This window comes from Sinohyriopsis cumingii, chromosome 4 (assembly GCF_028554795.1).
Source record: "Sinohyriopsis cumingii isolate HCF-2022 chromosome 4, ASM2855479v2, whole genome shotgun sequence".
Lineage (NCBI taxonomy): Eukaryota > Metazoa > Mollusca > Bivalvia > Unionida > Unionidae > Sinohyriopsis > Sinohyriopsis cumingii.
Genome location: NC_142964.1, coordinates 108,816,595 through 108,830,466, shown reverse-complemented (window position 1 = coordinate 108,830,466; position 13,872 = coordinate 108,816,595). Strand labels below are relative to the sequence as shown.

Here is a 13,872-nt window from a genome sequence, read left to right as displayed (position 1 = left end):
CAACAAACCAAAAACTCAACAAAGTGTTCAGAATTTGTCAGATATTAACAACATGCAAAAAAGTGAATTCAAAACATTTACCTATTCGAGAAAGTTTGCTGAGATGTATTTTGAGATGATGCACTAATAAGAAACATTATTGTACATCTCTCCAACATCCAACACTTTATAAATAATGGAAGGTTATCAGTGGGACTGTATCAGAAATGTACCTTCTTACGGAAAATATATCTAAAAGATTTAATCTATCTGACAAAATAACAACAAAGCCAAAGCTCGAATACTCAGTAAACTTAGACTAATGATAGTACAAGTCGGCCGTATTTGCAACAACTGTGTGATGCCAGAAATAAATATATATGTTTGTGCTCTATACCCATTATATGACAACCAGTGAATAAAAGTGAGAACAGTAAAATGAATACCAATATGGAAAATGCTATTGAAAAGTATATCATCTGAAATAATTCATTATTCTGCCAAAGATGTACACTATTCCATTGAAGCAATAACAAAAAGAAAGATCTTATCGGTTATAGTTACCCAGGGTTGGTTGGAGATATCAAGCATTTTTCATCCAGGAGTATGAACACACTAGATACCGTAGATTGTGAATAATAACGAATTTCCTTCGGAAATTACTATGCACTGATTTTGTTACTAATTCATACTGGTAAAACGTCTGTCGATTGTTTGTTATTTGCTTAAATGTTTATTTCCCCTCAAATTACACATACAGCAATTATCTTTTAAGCCGCATTGTCCTTATGCCAAAATGTACATGTGAATGCCTAACGGCATGCTCTTTGTCATGTGCTAATTATTTCAACCAGTACAATATCCAGTTTTAAAATATCAGCTTCTGATATTATTTGGATAGATTGTCATTTTATCTACTTTGCAGGAAGGAAAAGGCGTTACGTACATAAGTAAATAATGTATAGCTTAGTGTACTTGATATCTTGTCCCCACCTGGAGATCTCGTGAAGAGAAGTTTTTAAAAATATTAACTTCGGTCCAAAATTTCCCATATTTTGTTACGTATGCTACAAACCTGAATATTTTAGGAATACAAAATCTAGATATAATAATTACCTGTTGAAACATTTGCAAGAAGAACAACAGAAGCAGAACTAAGTAACTTAATAATGTTCATCTCGGCTCTGATCCGACTTGGAACTGGAATATCCTCCTGCTGACAGGCTTTACTAAGTCTACATATATACCAAATTTCACTACCAGGAAGTGTTGATTTATTTGCACGGCTGTCTTTAAATGTTAACCAACCATCTCACTTATTCATTGCAATTGAATTTGAGCTGGTCACCAATAACGAAATCAAAACAATGAATGCATATATTGATTGGCATCTATTAAAAAGCTATAAGGCGTGTTGAGGTATTCCACAAGCTCTTAAGTGATTGATTGTCTACAAGATAACGTGCAACTCCTGGTTTTTTTTCGAATGTCTTTTTTGTGCTCACGAAATATCTACCGGGGACCATAAAGTTTTCCCGATAACTGCAATGTTTCACGTCCTGTTCGTGTCACTTTCATTATCGTCTAATACCTTTTTATATAAATGTTAGGATTGAAATAAAGTATTGTATGAAGATTTACTTACAAACACCAAGCTGAAGTTCCATTTTCGTTTCTGTTTGGAAAACGTAAAATAAATTTTGCCAGTTCTTGTCTGTTACATTGCCCTTTAACTGCATGATATGGGTGTATGGACACATTTCTCGTCTGTGCTTGACTTTCACATCGTGCTATTTGCAGGACACCTTCGAATAAACAAATGTGTTAAAACTGAGTGTGGATTTTAAGCCAGTTTCAAACCACAAATATCGAACAAGTTTCTTTGCCCTTTTCAATTTATTGGTGATTCAAAAAGTGTCACAAGGGAGAAAACTACTCAAGCAGGAGGGGTCTCAAATCTGGATACCACTAAATGAAGACGGGAGCTTGGAAATTTAAAATTATTATAGTGTATGCTCCCAACAATTTCTTGCGACACCATCTTTCTCACCATGTTTAACTGATACGTGCGCGTATCTGGGTCATCTTTACATTACCAAGCATCCCATTAGCCAACTTCACTCAGTTGTGCCCTTTTTTTTAAAACGGTTCCACATGGGAACAATAAGTCACACGAAAAGATTAATTTGCAGCTATGATATTGAATCGTAACTAAAAACACAAGTGTTCAACGATATGAGTTATACGACGGGATACTCTCTAGTAGTTTATAGCAAAACTATAATATTTTTTTTTGCCTAATTAAAATAATTTAAACCATGCATCAAAACAAATCAGTCTCTAATTATGCAATTGGTTTACAGTGAGCGGAAGTTCTGCACCCGCAAACTTGAAACGAGAGCATTGATAGATCATTAATTTACATTGTTTCTTGACAGATCTATATTGTATTTTAAGTAACACACACCCACACATACATGCATACATACATACATACATACATACATACATACATACATACATACATACATATTTGAAATTGGTCTTAAAATTGTAGAATCATATCAGATGCTTAATCCTTGAAAATACTGTTGGAAGGATATTGGACCAGTTTTAGACGTGGAGCTTCATTACTTGCATCTGAGACTGGAACGTTTCTAACTATTTAAGACAATTGAATAGCAATGATATAATTAGTAAGCTTGTACATACATTCAAGTACGTTCAGCAGTAAAACCTAGCTGCAACACATCTATCCAAGGTTACTCATCGTTTTATTGATCATTACACATAATTAATTATTCCTCTGATTGAAGGGAAGTGTTGTACTTATTCTGCTGAGTATTAGTATCGTGAAGTTTATGTGATTTTGTCAGACTGACAATTTGGATCTTTGTCACAAATGAATCCGTTATTTATTGTATGATTACAGTGTTGAATATATGTAGAATATAGTTACAGCAAATGTCGGTTGCCATGATACAATTTGGATGTTTGTACTCTACAACCATTATATACATACGAGTAAATAAAGAACTGACCTGAACGTTTAATCCAATTTTGTGAAGAAAATAGAAGTTATTTAAAAGTTTATCTGCGTGTGTGCGATTTTGTTTGATTTGAGTTGACCGCATGCCATAGCTGTGTTTAGCGTGGTAACGACATTGAATATGAATGACAAACTCTTTGCATTTAGTATTGTGCAAAGAATTCCAGTCATGAAGTTTAATCCTGTCTTGCTAAGGTAAGTGTAACTGCAGACAACAGTTCTTCCTGTTCTAACTGCTGAGTAACATGACGCAGACTTTGCCTTGCAATATTGATTTTTCCAGGAAGTTATGACAAAGACTCGAGTCATGGATTTGAAGAAACGAATATATATATATATATATATATATATATATATATATATATATATATATATATATATATATATATATATATATATATATATATATATATATATATATATATATATATATATATATATATATATATATATATATATATATATATATATATATACTCACACACACAGATATGTGCGTGTGTGTGTCTGTGTCTGTGTCTGTGTTTCTACACCACACACTAATTATACTATATTTATTACCATATATTTTGTCTTGTCGGCCAGCAAGGAAGTACCGTGTAGCGTCTCTTCTATCTATATTTCGAAATCCAATAGCATATGAATTTTGACAATTTTATCGCTTTTCTTGGCTATGTCGTTTAACGATACTCCAAAAATGACGTAGATTGCAAACCAAAACCTGCAAATTATGTCGGTAATTACACATTCGCACAAAGGTTCATTGTACAAGTCCTCATTTATTTCTCATAGAAATCATTCCAACAATACACATATCAAGTGTCAATGTCATTAGTAGATATACATTTGGAATTTGATTCGTGAGCAATGTACGATATTTGATTCGGTTATGTACACTAGCCTCACTTTTGGGTTCTACGGAACCCTCACATGCAGCATTTAAGTCCTTGCTTTCCATCTGGTTTATATTTTTAGTATTTAAGGCATTTTACTCCCATCTACCGTGTGTAGCCTTGAGCAAGGCTCATTAACATATTTGCCTAGGTACGACATTGTTCAAATTGCCATTAAAAGCGAATAACCCAAAACATTACGATTTAAGTATGACACCTCGATACGGGAAGACAGACCATGATAGTATTTGCGCAGAATAAAAAATACACGATACAATAGGCAGTCCGGAATAACGACTCTGGATACATTACTAAGTCTTGAAAATATGATACAATATCTAGTCCACAGAAGCGGTCGCAAGCGAAACTCCCATCCAGCGTACGCCTTGGACGAATACCATTTCTTGTCCTTTTGCCGTTATTATTCATATCACAGATTCAAGTATTTTGATCAAATAGGTAGACAGCAAGGGCTACAGAGAACGCAGTTTACTTGCAAAATTCGCTTTTAATGCAAGCCCGATACTCTGCTGCAATTCGTTCCCTTTTTTGCTTTTGTTTTCAAGGGCGAGCTAAAGCTACTTGGAAATCATAACACTACCGTTTTGCGTGTCTATACGTATGTTAAATACAACCTAATGAAGATAAAGACCAGCTACATAAACTTTGATACGCACAGCTTTAATGGCGTGCTTGTGATAGCTTGATTAATCAAACAAATTAAACATTTCATAATTGTCCGTGTTCGATGTGATTTGATATTGCGATTCAGCGGTATACATAAAATTTGAAAATCCTCAAAACCTAAACCTCAATGTACAGGAATTCCCTCCAATTGACATTCAATTTTAGTCCGGAAGTTTTCCTTCTTTAAAAATACCATTTCTCCCCGAAAAACCGAAACCCTTAAACTCCGAGTACCGAAACAAATTTCTATCCCAAATTCCAATTTTACTCTTAAAAAAACCGATGAAACCAAAACCTAATGTAAACTTGGAGTATATATTTTAGCTGCTCGTTTTCTGGCACTCTGGAACAGACCCATTATTGTACATGTATTGACATGTATTGTATTAGTTAATTATGTGAGATTAACCCTTGACAATGCCCAAGTGGCACGCAAGGTTAAAACAATACTTGTTACGCGCGCCGACACATATTACGGCTGACATCAGTCTAATCTGAAGTCTTTGCAGTATACAAAAGAGCTAGCTTTTAAAGCTATTTACTGGAACTGGTTATCACGAAACATTTTACATCACGATATAGAGCAGTATGTTTGAACATACCGCGACACGTAGCATGGTATTCCACGGTATTTCTGAAGATACCTTGATACGTACCATTGTGTACCGCAATTATATTAGGGACATCAATTTAATTATCTGGGGTAGAGGCTTGACACCTTTTAATGAAAAATCTCAGTCTGTAACTAACTGGAGTAAATATCACATGATGATTTGCAGGAAGCTAACAACATATTATATCCATTACATTACTTGAAGAAGGAAATTATTTTGAGATGAAAGAAGAAATATCTCAGCTGAAATGAAAATTGCAACTCACCGACATTACATAATAGTAGATGAATTTGCTATGTGTAACTTAATTGTTGTATAAGTTGTAACCTAAAAGCTATAAATAAAGTGGGGTGATTAAGCTTACATTACAGCTGACTCCCTGTAAAAGACACTGTGCTGACATTAGAGAAGTTGTTGATAAAAGAAGGAATTGTTGACACTGAATCCTACAATTTACAACTATAATATAAAACAGACATGAAAACTTTGAGATGTCAACACCCGGGCAAGATATTTCTAAGAGAGAGAGAGAGAGAGAGAGAGAGAGAGAGAGAGAGAGTCAGGAAACATCCAATAAACATAAAACGCACTTACTCAGCAAACGAGAAAATATTGGTGAACTACAGATCTTGCGTGATTAAACCCGAAAACTAGTCCTCATGTGAAAATCGAATGATGATTCGCAGTTATACAACATAATGCATATCCGTAACACATTTATTTACGTTAATAAATAACTGAAAAGTAACACATTAATTTATTAATCCCTATTTCCTTCTAAATTTGACTTGGCCCTAATATCAGAACATCCATTTAGCACAACCTTATTATATGTGACACGTGGAACTTGTGATTAAAGGATCATAAATATAATTATATTTGTAATATTTAAAATTTGGGGGAAAAACAATTCTGTTTTGTAAAAAAAATATGATTTATGAATCATTTGGTCGAGAACAGCGAAGACAAAATGTTAATAGCACTAATTTGCAACGTGAGTACTGTGGAATTTCATTGCATTCGTTCTTAACGGAAACTACCGTCGTACCGTTATAGTGAAAAGGTACCGTGGTACATATCACCGGAAAAATGGTCGCGGTAAAACAGTATGCAGGTAATACCACGCGCCTGTACTACTTACATGTATTGTAGGTAAGCCAATTGAGTAGAACTATGTTGATCTGCTGGTTATCTAACTGTGATTGATGCCATTCATTTGTTTACATGATCAAAATAATGTTGTTTGCTTGTTTGCTTTTTCATTAAAGATCAGGCATTTATTAACGAGACATACGGCCTCTCTTTTGGTGCTTTGCGGGCGGAGACAGACAAAGCAGTATTCTAAAGGCAAGATTTACTCAATTGATTTTCAATGCAGAAAAATCAATACATGCAGGTATTTAAGAAACAATGGCTGTCTTTTGTCTTTATTCGCATGTCGAGATGTTAGAACAAGCAGCTAAGTGTCGTAGGATTGAACTTTCCTTACAGGATAAAATTAGTCTGATTAGTGAGTATGATTCTGTGCCAAGACCTAAAGTGAAGAGAAAAGAAGAACTATTCGGCAAAGAAACAGCTACAGTTTAAGATATTCTAAAGAAAATAAAAATCTACAATGTTGAATTTGAAAAGAATATTAACGCAAATAAGCGTCGTTTCAAGAATGCCTACACATTATTATCAATAACTGCAATTTAAAGGTAATATAAAAACTTATTTCGGGAGTATCCAGTTACCATCAATATGTTGACGCACTATTCACAAGATGCATATTAAGTTAACGCAAATTTCTACATTTTTTCAAGGAAATTAAATGCTTTCTCATTTATGCATGGTTACACCCATTTATGTGAGTTCTTTGAACAACTTATGAAAAGTTTGCTCATTACATTATGTCCTAATCTAGAACAGCCAATTTTGGCCATAATGAGAAAATGCACAGTATAAACTGATCTACATCACGTTTATTTCACCCATACTTAAATGACCTCGCTACACTGATACGATGATATATGAATTATCGACCACTGTTCACAGAGAAATTTCTGCACCACCCACTTACTTCCTATCAAAATTACAATCTAGATTACATTCTCCCGGGGAAAATTGCTCAAGGATCACCTCTCCTCTAGATAGAGTTTTATTTTGACGCAAGAGTAATAAATACCCCGACCATTACAGTAGCTTGCAAAAAATAAACTGAAACGTAAACTATTCAGCAAAGCATGTCATTTATAAATATGTTAAAACATTTTCTGGTGTTACGTACTGGCTCCGTTGCTCTAAAATGTCTTAAATGTGCCACTGGAGATAAGTTGCATAATCAGGAGCCCCGAGTGAACGAGTGGTCTAAAGCGCTCTCCGTTACAGATCACTGCCATCTCACCTCTGTCTGCGTGGGTTAAAGTCTCAGATTAGGTCAATGTGGGTTTGTGAGACAGCTTCCAGTAGCTCCTCGTGGGTCGGTGGTTCTTTCCCGGGTTCTTCCTCCACCATTAATACTGGCCGCCATGTATAGCCTATCTTGTGCTGATAAATGGCGTTAAACCCTACAACAACAACAACAACAACAGCAACAACAAACTGCATAATCATATTTGCCGGTCTTCTGGAGCTGTTCGTGATTTTTACCTTGCACGTAGGCAAAAATTGAAATAAACCTATATGACTGCTCCAATATATGTGATTACACAAACAACCACTCTGTTGAAATACATACTGATGAGGAAACAGACAATAAATAAACAAAATAATAGCCAGAACTGTAGTGATCATATTTTCTAATCTTCATAGAGTACAACAATTACAAGTCATTGACGGACGTCGAAATTTGAAAACGATTTCCCTTATATAAGCATATAGACCGTGCATCAACTGAAATAAATTGTTCGGCGGCATGGAATTCAAATATGAAGCGGCATGCAAAAAGCAGATACACTTGAATTATTGGGACCAATATTTGCACAGGATCAAGTTGCTATAACAGATAATCCATATGGGATGCTACTATAACCACTTACATGGGTTCATAATATACATATACTAAGAGGTGCAAGAAAAACTGACATATTTGCATTATTGTGATGAACAAAACCGCCGTTGTATAGCATCTGCTAGCTGCAGAGCATGTTCCTGAAAAAGTACAACAATCACAAGTACCTGCATTTAAATTTCATACGCGTAGTAATGAATTAAAAAATCACGCGACAACTATTGCATACACACACATACAAAAACTAACTGAAGACGCTCGACAACTGTTGTCAAATAAATTTTTTGGAATTACATTGGTGTTACAAAGCTCTATCCCCTCTGGAGTTAATCACATATTTTTAATGCACATTTGGTTATGCAACTTTATCGAAAGTCATCAAATAAGGATGTATTTAAAACTACACATCTGTAGATTCACAGAGGTGTCATCACAATCCTGAACCGTACACATACTAAGGTCATTCATGAAGAAAATTGACAAAGGAACTGACAATATTCTCGAGACGTTCTAAAAATATTCTAATGTTCGATCAGAATGGACTTTTGACTGATACTTACAAGTCAAGCAACATATCTCTCCATATCAGCCATTTCGTGGATCCAGTTACATACCAACACCAAAGTCGATTGCACCAAGGTCAGTGATAAAGGTTAAAAACTTTATTGCTCGATGTTTCAATGGGTGATTTTGTCTTCATTGCATCAAGCGAGTGATAATAATAATTAGCCTCAAAATTACCATCAATACTTAGGTTAATTCAACTTTGGTAAAATTGAACGACTTAACCCATCTATTATGCTTAATGTGTTACCTTGGGATAAAGGGTTTAATCTGCTTGAACTATTCCAACATGGACAGAGTGAACGAACCCAGTCAATCTGATTAAAATCAGATCTCTAATATTATTCATGAAGATCTGAGAGCGACCGCTCTGAGGTCATGTTTTGGCAACTTATGTCATTACCATAATCGCTCATTTTATCAGCCAATCCGATGAAGTTTTATATCTCTGGAGACTGCAGTGTTCATGAGGAGCATGTATGTGTACCGAACCATTTAATTCACTTTCATATTATTGGAAGCTGCATTTCCATCTGTTAATTCAAAGGTCACTAGAACATTACCCCATGTAGGATTGCGGATATCTGATTTTAGTCAGATTGCAAGCCAATTAAATTTGTTGCTGAGAAATATGATTGGTACAGAATCGCAATCGCACTACGTATGGATACAAAATCTCGCCTGGTGTCTTAGCTGACACATGCAGAAGTTGCTTGCATCACTCCTAACAACTACTCACTGACAATGCCTTTTACTAGAGTGGGATCAGTGCAAAACCGCAGAGGAATATATTATAACAAACAGGGAAAAAATATATTCAAATTTACTGCCGTGGAACGAACAATGAAAGTCCCTTGTTTCACCGTCATGGACTTTCAGTTACCGCCTCTTAACCCTGAAGTAAAGAGGCGAACGCGCTCAACAACCATACAGTAAATACCACACAAGTTGCTAAACACGTCCAATGCGGGGTTTGTTATACAGCAGTTAGGCGTGATGGGCAAACTAAACCACCAAGATTGTATGGTGACAAGGACTCGGTTGAAGTTTGTCTTAAAACGCTTGATGCTACAGCAAAATCTATTCGACACGCAGCTCGATTGAACCGCTGACATTATTGTGACCTGCGATGATATTAATAAGTTTTCCACAGCCAGTCATCGCAGGATCTGTGAAACAGGTTTTGATGGGATTGAAAGTTCCAAAATCCATTACCATTATCACATCACTGGTGCATACAGTAGAGCTGCACATCACAGAAGGAATTTACGATTGTGAATTGACCCAAACAAAAGAAGACAAAACGCGGTAGAGCTGCAAAATCTGCATGGGTATGATGATTAGTTGATTATATAAACGGTAGTGTCGGTGTCAAGGCACCAATGAGTGTTTTCCCAATAACATGGAAAAATGCATGACATTTCGGCTGTGCCAATTAAAGTTCATCGATTCGTTATAGTTCCAGAAGTCGTTATTTCAAACGTTTGTGACTAATCTGGCAGTGGAAAACTTCAAAATTATCAGTCGATATTGTGCCACCGACACTGACCTGTTAACGAGAAAAGGTGTTTACCCATACTACTAAATGAGAGATTGGGACAAATTTGCTGAGCTCAGTTGCCACCAAAGGAAGCGTATAATTCGCCGCTGTCACGTGAAGAGATTTCAGAAAATGATTATAAACATGCAAAGTTTTGTCGCTATTCGATTGCAAAAACATTGGTGACTGTCACGATCTATATCTGCGCACTGTTGTGCTTTTGCTCACTGATGTGTTTGAGAACTTTTTTTTTACATTGCCATGTACATATATAAGCTCGATCCCGCAAATTAGTTCTCATCACCTGGAATGGCTTAGGATCTGTTTTTGTCAAAGTTCAAGTTACTAACCGATATTAACCAACATCTGATTATCGAACGCTTACTTCTGGATGGAATATCAATATTGAGTCATCGGTAAACAGTCCAAACATAGCGGTGTATGACCCCGTTGCCCTATGACTGGGCGATGACACAGCCGTTACCTGTCTTTGGGTTTCAGTGGATTGATCAGTCACACGTTGACATACAAAATCACGTTCGCGATTACATCAACAGTGACCACGGACACTTTATTGAAGTTAATCTGGGATATCCTGAACGGCTTCACTGTGCTCTTAACGATTTGACAACAACGAGTTTCCAAAAGGACATCCGTTGTATAGAAACACTAATAAAAATATTGTTGGTATGTATAAGGATGAAGATTAGGGTAAACCAATCGAAGAAAATTTGGGACTGTTACTTAAAATGTATTCAATAGTGGTTTGATCTGGTAAAATCACTAAGAAATGTTAAGGAGTCCAACCGTGGTTGCGCAAAAAGTTCGTCCTGATGACATTTACGTACAATGTCTTCGCCAGCGATATGAATTAGGACATACAGAAAATATTATACTGTCTTAGAAAATCGCATGGATGTTTACCGATTTACCAAACTAAGTTTGTCACCTCTTGATACCATGCGATGTATACTTGCTACGAAATCAGCACCTAAGCGTACGGACACCATGCGATTCTGGACCATCTCATGATTTATATTATGCTCTAGTACATTCTGAATCGCAAAGCGATACATTAACTTGTTAAAGTAATTCTTGGTGACACTTCCGTATTCTCTGGAACGACTGCAATTGCTCTAGTAAATATGCTCGATCGTGTGGCTTTTCTGCTCGTTTAGAAATAGGCTCCAAATGGTAAAGTGTTGCTTGTCTTGGGGTATCAATCCGTTCCGACATTGTAATTACACATAAGCGGACGACACAGGGGCTGTAGCACGATGTTGTCCTCGTTCTAACATTCCAGGTTCATACAGGTATCAGACAAAATTATTTCGGGTGGTTCCTACGGTGCTTCCTCTGATATCATCGGTCGGTTGTTACAATGCAGTCGAATATCAAGCCGTTTAGCAGGTCCACAGCTATTGTACTCAGCATATGTTTTTTTACCATTATATTTGCTCCATGGTGTTCCCTGTAGCATTGTTAAGCTGCAAAATCAACGCGGTGAATTGTTTTATACCCTAAAAATCTACGGCTGATGGAGCTGCGTATTCCAATGTATGTAAAACCTTTTGCTCCGCATCGAACAAAAATTTCACTCAGCACGACTTGATCATTACGTGTTTGAACTCTTATTGGTTTAGAAAGCGAGATTTCGTGCGATATCGCAGTCAGCATGAGGATATGATTATGTAATATACCAGTAGTATTATTCAATGGCATCAAGAAAAAGAAAATTTACAGATTTTGGCGTCATGGACTTTTCTATACGAACAACACCTAAACCCTCAAAGCATGGAACCAATTCTGTTTCCACACCCAGATTTTGCGCTGATCATTAGTCCAGCGGGATAAAGGAAAATGCAACTGTTGTTAAATATGATTTTACGATAGTCGGCTGACGAATAACCGTGTTATGATGTTTTGAAAGATTTTCATAAATCGTTGAATGACAATGTCCAACGGAATTAAAGTGTCTTTAAGTGGCAACGCCACTGTTGATTTCTTTTGTATAATCAATGAAGCACATACAATTGATGTTTGGATGTAAGTGAAAATGCTCTTGTAATGTACGACCATATGATATCTGAGCACCAAATCAAACCCGTTAAATATTTTTACAAGGTCTTGCAAATATTTATTGGATTAGACGGGGGATGAATATCTTTATATGTTTGCACGAATCAGTATATTGTTGTTACTATTCATATAACTAGGAGGTCTGGACATGAACGTGTCGCACAAAATATCGTAAGGGTTTGGATAAAACAATCTAAAAATCAGAACAATCATGAACATAAAAATGTACGCCTGTGATTTTATAGTGGAATTTGAAAACCCACGATGTACATTTGCTCGTGAGCACCATAATCTAATTGATACACTTTTTTGCAGGTCGTAAACATGTCAAAGTCATGTTGTAGTCTAGACAAACTGCACGAGAAGACACCCAACGGGCTTTGAACAAACATTTTGCACCGCTAATTAAACTATCAAAATAAATTACTGAACGTGCCGAAGATATTATAAAGACAACAAGCACAGCAAAGATGTTAAACAGCTCACCAAGCAATCTTCACAAAATAATATATACATTGCTCTGAGCAGACACAGCAACTGAAAAGAGTACATGATAAAAAATTACGATCAAAGACACATGATACATACATACATATTGAATGACTTAAATGTTATTCAGAGAGTATACTGGAAAGAAGGAAGCTACATGTGAACAGTGGAATCATTTTGTAAAACCGCATTATTCATTTGCGAGCTGAAGAACGGAAGATGGCGAATCTGTAAGGCAAGAATATATGGATCTTTGTATACCTGGACCAGTAATACCCACGCAACCACGACAAGAATTGCAAGACAACAATATAAATTTCTAAGTCGACAAGACGTTTTTCAGCAAAAACTACGCAACACTAACACATTTTTTTCCTAAAAAGTGAAGATCGCGCGCCTCAAAATATTCTACAAGAACATTAATTGGAAATATTCTCATTTGGCTGAAGCAAATATAACTTAATTGCCTCAATGTTGCTATAATTTTCCAAATCTAGTATGATGCAATTGCACAAGACCAGTGGAACATTTCCAATACTTGCAGCAATTTGAGCGTTTTGTAGCAGAGACTCTGGCGGCTGAAGAAACGGCCGCCTTCGAGGCTGTCGGAACAATGTCTGGGATGACGATGGAAAAGTCAGTTGGCGGAAACAATGCACCATTTTTCTCTAGGTTGAACTGGTAGGTCTATAACAAAGAAAAAGGTCTTTGATTACAAGGATCACGTCGTCAAATGCTATTGGGCAGAGGTCTTCGATTACCTGGTAAGACACTCAGAAGTCCCCGCCGTTAACCAATCTTAATTATTCAGTATGGTAAAATCAGTCAAGTATTTTCGCTGATTCCATATCCGAAATCAACTTGCATCGATTGTGCCACGCACACCTAAAGCTGGGATCGACAACCTAGCTTTGACAACAGGACCTGACACGAATTGGGTTGCATATATGTGACACCTCAGCGTCGCTTGCATTTTGACTTATATG

The 13,872-nt window shown here is 36.2% G+C and overlaps 1 pseudogene; it reads right to left on the bottom strand.

Annotated features, from left to right (window-relative positions):
• Positions 1-11,798, bottom strand: part of LOC149801856 (dual oxidase 2-like) — a 67,795-nt pseudogene extending 55,997 nt beyond the window's left edge.
• Between the last annotated feature and the right edge of the window lie 2,074 nt (positions 11,799-13,872).